The sequence below is a fragment of the Pteropus alecto genome, unplaced genomic scaffold (assembly GCF_000325575.1).
Source record: "Pteropus alecto unplaced genomic scaffold, ASM32557v1 scaffold7, whole genome shotgun sequence".
Lineage (NCBI taxonomy): Eukaryota > Metazoa > Chordata > Mammalia > Chiroptera > Pteropodidae > Pteropus > Pteropus alecto.
In genome coordinates, this window is record NW_006494614.1 from 59,488,528 (window position 1) to 59,497,319 (window position 8,792).

The following is an 8,792-nucleotide window of genomic DNA, read 5'->3' on the forward strand; positions in this document are numbered from 1 at the left end:
CCATGGGCATTGAGACCTTCCAGGCAGCTCAGCACTTGCCTCTCTTCCATCCTTCCCTCCCTTCCACAAAACATGTTTAAGCATCTTCTATTTGCCAAGCACTGTGCTGGGCACTCAGGTGTAAGCTAGGTAAGACCAGCCACTGCCCGCTGAGGAAGATGGTCCAAGGCCGGAGGTGAACAAATGGGGCAGCAGTGAGCTGGGCAGAGAGGACTGGGAGCCTGGGAGCTCAGAGAGTTGGATTCCTTGCCAGGGCTGATGGTGGATGGTATGTCAGTTTCCTTGGGAGGCTGTAACATGACCACAGACTTGGCAGCTTAATGCAACACATATTGATTCTCTTACAGTTGTAGAGATCAGAAATCTGACATGGATCTCACTGGGCTAAAATCAAGGCGTCAGCAGGACTGCATTCCTTTTGGAGCCTCTAGGGGAGAATCCGCTTCCTTGCCTTTCTTCCAGGTTTTAAAGGCCGCCTGCATTCTTTGGCCTGTGGCCCCTTCCTCCATCTTCAAAGCCAGTCACCGTATCCCTCCAGCTTCTGTTTCTATTGTTACATCTCCTCTGACCTTCTCTCCTCCCTCTTATAAGGACCCTTGAGAAGACACTGGCCCACCTGGATAATCCAGGATCATTTCCCCATCTCAGGGTCCTCAACTAAATCACATTTTCAAAGTCCCTCTTGCCATATAAAGTCACATATTCATGGGTTTCAGGGATCAGGATGTGAATGACTTTTGGGGACACTATTCAGGTTCAGCTTTTCTCCTGCTCCCCCATGCTCTCCCTCTACCCTGCTTGGAAGACCCGAAAAGTCATGTTTCTCTGTTTTCTCCCACCCACACAGCGCAAAGCCCACAAACAAGTTTTCTCGTGTTTTTATAGAGTGGTGACTAAAGGTACTGGCTGGGGAGTTGGCCGGTTCAGCCATTTCTTCATCTATAAGATGGAGATAAAAAACACATCCGCCTCAAAAGACTTCTGTGGTGATTAAAGGACATTGCACAAGTCAAATGCAGGGCAAGATGGCTGATATCAAATGGTAGCTGTTATATCTGCTGTATCATTAGCATTGATTTCTGTAGCTAGGGTTATGTTGTTTTTACACCATTATTATATGTTAGCTGTTCTCCACCATCGCTTCATTGTCCATCTCTTTCTCTTGACTGTCCAACTTCTAGAAGGACTTGGGGGCACCTGTTGCCCCAGGCTTTGCCTTTACCCCTCCTCCAGGAAACGGAAGGACCCCATCCTGCCTGGACTCTCACAGCTCTCCTGGGCCTCCAGGCATTCCCTGCTTGGCGCTTGGCCTGTTGGCCACCAGCCTTTCTGTCCTCCAAGATGGTGGTCCCTTAAGAGCAGGACCCCATGGGGTTGCCCTTTGAATGCATCTCCCAGCCATGTGTCCTCAGCTCAGCTCTGGCTGCATATTAGAACCACCGGAGACTTTTAGAAATCCTGATGGCTGGGCCCCACTGCTCAGTTAGACTGGGAATAGGCCATAGCAGGTGTGTTTTTACAAGATCCTAGCGGTTATCCAACCTTCTAATACATCTTTCTTATCCAACTTTCTAATACATTAGAATATCCCAAAGAACTTTTCAAAACACAAATTGCAGGGCCTCCCGCCAGAGTTTTTGATCCATTAGGTCCAGGGTGGAGCCTTAGAATCTGCATTTCCAGCCAGGCCGAGAACCACACTTTGAGAACCACCAGACTTAGGTATATGTGGATAATTCACAGATACATGCCTTGGGGAAGAAAGGTACGGGAGTCTTGGGAAGAAGGAAGCCTTTGCATTGAGTGAGACTCTCACCTCGAATGTGACCTTAATGATGCCCTCCCAGTTATTCTTGGGTTACCATGACGCTTACATTTTTCCTCTCCAATTGTTTTGATCCCAATAACTGCATCCACCCATATCGTGAAATTTTCCAAGGGTAAGGACTGTGTGGTTCACTGGCTTTTTCTCTGGCCCCATCCCTCCCTCTAAAACACCCCTGGCCACATGCTCTTGTCAACTCATGGCACTTGGACTTCCTCAGAAGGGCCATTTGCTCACTCTTTTCGCCCTCCGCCCACCTGTTCTTCCCGATGCCCAAAAGGCCACCTCTCCACTCCCTGGGAATTCACTCCTGCGCCCTCTTCAAGACTGTATTCTCACAATTCCTGAACCCCCACACTCTGAATTGGGGCCCCCATCATCTCCTTTATAGTGAGAGGTGTCCCATGATGGCATCACCACATGGTCATGAGTGTCTTTTGGCTCGTTCCTTCCCAGTGCTGCCAGATTTGCACAGGACGCCCAGGTGCATTTGAATTTCAGATAAACAGTGGATCATTTTTTAGTATATGTATGTCCCATGCAATATTTGGCAAGCACATACTGAAAAATGATTCGTTGTTTATCTGGAGTTCAGAGGTAACTGGATATCTAGCCTTTTTATTTGCGAAATCTGACAGCTCTCTTTGGAGCCCCACCCCCCATCCTGGTGTTTTCTGAGATACTGGAGAAATAGGACCCCTCCTGCCCCCATCAGGTGTCACCTTCATTCGTCAGTTGTCACCTTCATCAGCGCTGTTGCTCATGTTTGATTAGTACCTCCTGGGCACTGTATCAGGACTCCATGTCCATGGTCCTATTATCCCATGCTGTGGTGTGGAGTCCCTGCTTTTATAACCCACACTTTCCAGAGGGGGACACTGAGGCAGTCATGGGGAGGTTTGGGATAAATATGTTGAAGAAATACATGCTTGTATCAGCCATTAAATGAGGAAGCAATCGTCGGGGTCTAAGCGTTTGAAATGCACCACATCCCCAAGTTGGACAGGAGGGCAGAGAAAGCCAGGTTCTGCCTCAGGGAAGCTGGTCCACCCCCAGGTGCCACCTGCTCACTTGCTCTGGGATGAGCTCACAATCTCAGCCAGCTCATCCCTCAGCAATGCCATGTTTGCCTATGTGATTCCCTCAGAAGCCTCCACTGGGTTATATCAGTGTCAAGCTGTCTTTGCTCGGTGAAAATAGTTTAAGATGTCCTTACATTTCAGACTATTTCCTTGGGGCTCTAGAAAGCCCCACTCACCATTGCCAGCCCTGGTACACCAGCATGGGTCTGTGTGCCATGGGCAAAAATACCTGGGGGTCGCAAAGCAGGTATAAAATGTTGCATATAGTATGATTCCATTTATATGAAATATGCAGAGCAGGTAAATCTGTAGAGACAAAAAGCAGATTGGTGGCTGCCAGGGGCTGGGGAAGGCGGAATGGGGAGGGACTAATAATGGGGATGGAGTCTCCTTCTGGGATGATGGAAATGCCTTAGAACAAGATAGAAGTGCTGGTGGCACATTGAGAATGTGCTAAATGTCTCTGAACTGTACTCTTTAAAATGGTTCATTTTATGTCACATGAATTTCACCTTAATAAAAAGAATTTTTTTGAAAAAAAAAACACAAAGGAGAAGGGAGAGGTGGCTCTCCCTGAATCAGGTTTGACAGGAAGTAAGAATCGGGATTGCCCCAGAAGGCCCCTGACCTCCATCATTACAAATGGAGCATACCGTGATTCAAACTGGCAGATGTCTACAAAATGTGTGTTCTTAAGGGAGTGAGGGGGGCCATGTGAGCATCCTGAGCAGAAGTCCCCCACATGCAGGTAGGGACAGAGGCCACGTACTCAGTCCCGAATCCAAGGACTCTGCTTTCCGAGAATGACAGCCTCGCAGTGAGACGAAGCGAGCCATCGCTGGTGACGTTTCAGGTCCCAGCAGCCCTGGAACACGGAAGTGGCCCGGGAGACCTGGGGAAGTGGGTTGAGAAGTGGATGGGAGGTTAAAAATTGCAGATGGCAAGTGTAGACGATTTCTTACCGAGCCTGATTGTGGCAAAAGAGAGGAGTGAGTTTGCACATCTCCAGAGAGTAGCCCAGATAGGAGATAGGTTCTCTTTAAGGTGGAGAACCATACCGAAATGCTCAGGGGAGAGAGTGAAGACGGAGGACGTGGAAGGCCACCAGGGGTGGGGCAGGTGGAGATCAGAGACCTTCCGTTAGTTCAAGGTCGTAGAAGGAGGTCCAATCTGTGGCTTGTAAATGGCTTAAAATTTTTTTTTTTTTAATTGAGGTGAAATTCACATAGCATAAAATTAACCATTTTAAAGCGAACAATTAAGTGCCATCTAAGACATTCATAATCTTGTGTGACCACTACTTCTAGAGGCTTCTAGAATATTTTTGTCACCCCTAAAGGAAATCTCACATCCATTAGCAGTCACTCCTCCTTCCTCCTCCCATAATACAGCATGTATCAGGACTTCGTTCCTTTTCGTGGCTGAATACTATTCCATTGTATAGATAGAGCACATTTTGTTTATCCATCTGGGATGAGCTCACAATCTCAGCCAGCTCATCCCTCAGCAATGCCATGTTTGCCTATGTGATTCCCTCAGAAGCCTCCACTGGGTTATATCAGTGTCAAGCTGATGGACCTTTGAGCTGTTGTGAATGGTGCTACTATACTATCCATGAACATGTTATTTATTTGAGTCCCTATTTTCAGTTCTCTTGGTCACATACCTGGGAGTGTGTAAATGGCTTTTATTTACAGAGTGTAGTTGGAGGCCAGATTCCCTCCCACTTTGAGCTCAGACTCTGCCCCCAGGGTCATGGAACACAGGCGGATGGTAGGAGTCTCAGCTAGACCCTCCTGCTGCAGGCTGCCCATCCCAGCCCCTCCCCTTAACCACACAAACCTCTTCCAAACACTTGGTGGTCTCCCAGCTAGTCCTGACCCACAAAGGCAGGGAGGTGGGTTCTCTGATGTTATTGTTCTGGATTTTTTTGTGTGTGGTAAAATATACGTAACGTAACATTTACCATCTTAATCATTTTTAAATGTACAGTTCAGTGACATTAAGTACATTCACATTGTTGTACAATTATCACGACCCCCCGTCTCCAGAAGCTTTTCATCGTCCTCAACTGAAACTCTGTCCCCATTAAACACTCACTTCTCTTCCTCTTCCCCAGCAGCCACCATTCTACTTCCTGTCTCTCTGAATTTGTTTATTCTAGGTACCTCGTTTAAGAGGAATCATACAGTATTTATCTTTTTGTGACTAGATTGTTTCACTCAGATAATATCCTCAGGGTTCATCCATGTTGTAGCATGTGTCAGAATTTCATTTCTTTTTAAGGCTGGATAATATTTCATTTATGGATGGACCATCTTTAAAAAAAATTAATTTGCTGATGGACTTTTTTTTAAAAAAAAATTAAAATATAGAGACATTACTCGAGATCAGTGTCAAATGCAAATCAAGGAGGGGTTTTAAAAAATAGAGTTCACTTTTTTCCTGCCTGTAGTTACCGTATTCATTAAAAACACACAGATTCAAGCATTTATGCATCTTCTAGACCCCCTTATAGAATCTGTAAACCCTCAGAGAAACTCGGGGAATATCAGTCCCCAGCAAGACGAGGTCACAGAGAAAAGCCACCTCCTCCAGCACTGGGGCCACCAAAGCCCCTGGACCCCTTTGATTCTTTAGGTTGCTGGCCCTTTGTGGAATGTTTACTGAATGCGTCTGCTATGTGTGAGGTACATTTACAGAGTTAGGTGGTTCGTTTGTTTGTTTGTTTTAAATTCTTTCAAACTACCTGGGTATATAGAGCTTATCATCCCTGCTGACAGGGCTAGTCAGTGACAGAACAGGATTTGAACCCTGGCCGGTGCGATTCCAACCTCTATGATCCTTTTGTTGTACCGTACTGCTTGCGGCTCTCAAGTTTCCTAAACATAGCTGAGCCACCCAAGCAATGGCACCATCACTGTGTTTTCAACCAAGTGCTTGAGGCCTGGACGCCACAGCAGGTACCAATCTGGCGTTTACTGGGAGCTCACAGTAGGTCTGGGCCGCGTCAAGCCATTGACATGCATGGACGCACTTGGTTCTGCAAAAGTGTTGAGGTAGACATCGTCACTCCCATTCTGCAGATGAAGAAATTGTAGTCAGAGAGGGTGTCACCTGCCTGAGGTAATCTGCTAGCCAGGTAACTGGACCGTCTCCTGGGTGATATTGACAATGAGGGTAAACTGAGGTTTGTGGCTGAGAGCACGTATCCAGTCATGCATTTCCAACAGTGTCCTGCGCTCTGAGCAGCAGACGCTCAGGGAACAGCTCCTGCGTACCAGACACCAGTCCCACTTCCAGAGTGGCTGCATCGTGAGCAGATAAAGGCATTTAAGTGATAATCACTTGCTGGTGATTGTGTAGGTGACATCAAGAAGTCCAGGAGGCACTGAGGGGAGAGCAGGTTGACTAATTGGGTCTGGGGAGATGTCAAGGCAGAATAATCTGTTTACCTCAAAAGTGGGGTTTCTCACCCTCAGCATTATGGACATTTTTGTCGCAGATCATTCCTTGTTGTGGGGGGCTGTCCTGTGTATTGTAGGGTACTTGGCACCATGTCCATCTCTATCCACTAGATGCCACTAGCACCTTCGCCCCCCAGTTGTGATAACCAAAAGTGTCTCCAGACATTGCCAAAGTCTCCTGGGGGCAAAATCGCCCCTGGCTGAGAACCCCTGCTTTGGGTGTTGCAGCCGTGAAGAAAATGCCACCAAGGCTCCTGTGGGCGCTAGAATGGCCCATTCCTGGGGGACACAGGACTCCTGCAACTGTGTTTCATGGGCCTAGGAAGCGGGTTTTTAGCTAGATATGCTGCTGCCCCAAAAAAGACCAGGATTTTGTGAAGGAGGCGTAGAGGATGGACCCAATGGGGTCTGCTGCAGCCATATTGAAGATCGTTAGGGTTTCCTCCTCTGAGCAGCTGGAATCCAAATGTTTCAAGCCCGGAGGGGAATGAGGAGGAGGGGAGGGTAGAGGGAGAGAGAGGACTGAATTTACACGTCAGGGTGAGTCTGGATGCTGTACAGAAAGTGAATCAGGTGTGGGCACAGCCTGAAAGCAATGACAAGACCACAAACAGCTGGACGCGGAGGGTGAGGTGCAGTGGGGGACAGGTCTTAAAACCCCAGGAAGCCTCCATCTGTGGTCTGAGCAAGAACTGAGCACTTCTTCAGGTACAGGGCACCAGATCTTGAGAACAGAAAAAAAAACATTCTCTTAAAAAGCGTTTAAGAGGAATGTTGTGATGCACAATTCTCTTAAAAGTGAATCTCACACAGTGAACATAGTGGTGACTTGAGGAAAGCTTGCGATGACGATGACGGAGGAGCCTGTGGAATGATCTGCGTAGTCCCTGCTGTGTCCCCTGGTCACTGGCAAGAGTGAGGCGCACCCCCAGGGATGGGTGTGGTTGGAGCATTTCAAACAAGTGAGGCGTTTGGGAGATTACTTGTTCGTGTGTTTTGGGGGAGGGGGCCAACAAGAAGGGAACGAGGAATTTGCCACCTTTATTCCAGCTGAAGGAAGAGGTTAGCCAATGCCTCTCTCCCCTTCCTCCTTCCCAGTGCCCAACAATGGGTGGAAAAGGAAAAGATGATTATCATATCCTGGGTATAGGAATACTCAGAAGAATTTTGCAAAAATGCTTCATGTTTTCCTGATTCTGAGGTCTCCTCTGTGTTCTCATGTCTTCCCATACCCTCCAGCTGTTTCATATGGCTTCTGCCTAGCCCTTCAGACACCCAGACTTGGCTGTGTTCTTGTGTTATTCAAACAACTCAGAACAGACTGTGATACCACCTGTCATCAGGAGGCACTCTCTCAAGCTGCATGCTTGACTGAAAACCCCAGACGTTCAAGGTTCAGGGTTCTAAATACGTACATTGTTGCCCCGCTCTGTCAGCTTTACAAGTTTCGATTCTGTTAAATAAGATCTTTTAAAAAACAGATGCATCAGTATTAGCCAACAACTGGGAACAACCCAAAAGTCCATCAACAATACAACAGATAAATTGTGATATATGGTAGTCCCCCCTTATATGTGGGGGTACATTCCAAGACCCCCAGTGGATGCCTGAAATCTTGGATAGTACCAAACCCTATATATACTATATGTTTGTGCCGATACGTACATACCTTTTCACTTAAAGGAAGCACTTTACGGCTTCTCTTTGATACATCCGAATTGTGAGCATCCCTACTCTTGCCCTTAGGGGCCATTATTAAGCACAGAGCAATTGATCAGATCACTGAAACAGCTACTAAGTGATTAATCAGTGGGGAGGGTATGCAGCCTGGAGACACTTCAAGACCCCCAGTGGATGCCTGAAATCTTGGATAGTACCAAACTCTATAATACACTTCATGTTTTTGCCGATACATATATACCTTTTCACTTAAAGGAAGTACTTCACGGCTTCTCTTTGGTGTCTCCAAATTGTGAGCATCCCTACTCTTGCACTTAGGGACCATTATTAAGTGAAATAAGGGTTACTTGAACACAAGCACTGCTGCACAGAGCAGTTGATCAGATCACTGAAACAGCTACTAAGTGACTAATCAGTGGGGAGGGTATGCAGCCTGGAGACACTTGACAAAGGGATGATTGAAGTCCTGGATGGGATGGAACAGGATGGTGTGAGATTTCATCACGCTACTCAGAATGACGAGCAATTTAAAACCTATGAATCGTTTATTTCTGGATTTGTCTATTTAATATTTTTGGACCACAGTTGACTGTGGGTAACTGAAACCATGGATAACTGAACCAATGAATGGGGTGGGGCTGCTATACTAGCAGCCATGAAAATTAGCAAACCATTGCTATCTACAGCATCATGCATAAATCTCAGTACAAAGTCAAGTGAATGAAACCAGACATGAAA

The 8,792-nt window shown here is 46.9% G+C and overlaps 1 protein-coding gene across 1 annotated transcript in view; it reads left to right on the forward strand.

Annotated features, from left to right (window-relative positions):
- The window catches only part of ATP2C2 (ATPase secretory pathway Ca2+ transporting 2), a 68,794-nt gene that overhangs the window by 8,524 nt on the left and 51,478 nt on the right, over positions 1-8,792 (forward strand). The gene's annotated exons all lie outside the window — the stretch shown is intronic.